Raw genomic sequence first — 1650 nt, forward strand, 5'->3', positions numbered from 1 at the left:
TGGTGTGTTTTGCAGAGGTACTTAACACAATTTTTTGGTGTTTACAGGTGTTCCAGTGATTGGAAAATTTTGGGCAAGTTGGACAAGCGAACTTCAAGGCCTAAGGCCTAAGCGTTTGATCTCCTAACCCTCATTTCATCACTATTTTTCTTCAGCAAGAATATAACTCATAACAAGTTAATTTTTCAGATTATTCTATGTTGTTTCAATTACTTTAGCCCAAATCAATTCTTCATTTAGCAATGCATCCAATTATTAACAATATTTCCAATCATAAACAGTAATTGAAGATATAACAATATATGCAATGACAAAGGAGACAATAGCACAACCACAAGAGACACCAGATTGGTCAAAGACCAAGGAAAAACCCCACTATGGGGAAAACCCTTTCAAATCTTCTTCTTATTAGATTGTCATAAAATGTTTTAGCAAAGAGTACAATGAGCCCAATACATAATCATCCAGTAAATATTTACCCAATACAAATCAGAAGCAGACTTCCAGAATTACTGTACAACAGAGAGAAACCTTCCAGCCTTCAGACATCTACGGTCAACTGTTAAACCCTAGTTCAAAACCCTAGTCGCACTCATGAAGATAATCTATGAGCAACTGTGATTCTCGGTCGCTCCTTGAAGCACTGTATGTGAGCGTTATAACTGCCCGGTCGCTCCCTGAAGCGTGGCAAGCGAGCGACTAGGGTCTAATCCTCCCAGAACTGTCTCAAAGTCTCGGACGCTCCCTTCAGGCTATTATGCGAGAGACTAAGGCTGCCCAGTTTCTCTCTGAAGCACTGCGAGCGTGCGACTGCAGTCGACTCTGTCATGTGACATGCATGCAACTGGAAAACAGAAACCCTAGACACGTGCGAGCCTCAGACCTGTAATTTCGGACCTTGCGCGAAACTTCCTTCGTCAGACCTGTGCGAACCAAATAATAGAAGAAGAGAAGAGAATGTTTGATGATGATGTGCAAATGAGCTTGAGGTCTCTTGTATTTATAGGCTTTCATGAGGGTCCACTTGATGTTGAGGCCAACTTGTCCAATTGTACATATGAGTGAGGCCAACCTGTCCCAATGTACATGTGAGGGTTCATAAATTCAAAAACCAACTTTTGCTTGTCCAAATGGGATGATCTTTAGGTCGATTTTTGTCCTCTCGAAAAGAGGAATTCAATGCAATCATCATCTCCATCAAATGAGCTGTCCAAAGTGGAATTTGACCTTAGTTGCATAAATTAACATAAAAGTGGTAAAAATTTCATTCAAGGTGTCCTCAAATCAACTCATAATTTGCTTAACACACTAAAGAATTAATTGCATAAGTTGGGAAAATTTTGTTTGGGTAAAATTCACACATTTCATCTTTGTCATTTCTGCATATTAATGATTGATATAACAGTGGTGATTGCATCATAAGGGGGCTAAAGTATCCAAGATTTCATATTGGCAAGTTTGGTTTGGTACTTGGAAATTATTTGACACATTTCGACACAAGTTAACACATTGTAAGTTCACTGCTCTTGTAATTTGTGTACTGCTGTTATAAAATTAATTTTTGGTTCACTGAATATCATAATATCATAAGGAACATAAAGTGCTCATACTCGTTCTTGCTTCATTGGTATATTTATATTCAAGTGAGTT

Source organism: Pinus tabuliformis, chromosome 7 (genome assembly GCF_031772625.1).
Source record: "Pinus tabuliformis cultivar Carrire ecotype Pingquan chromosome 7, CPIR1, whole genome shotgun sequence".
Lineage (NCBI taxonomy): Eukaryota > Viridiplantae > Streptophyta > Pinopsida > Pinales > Pinaceae > Pinus > Pinus tabuliformis.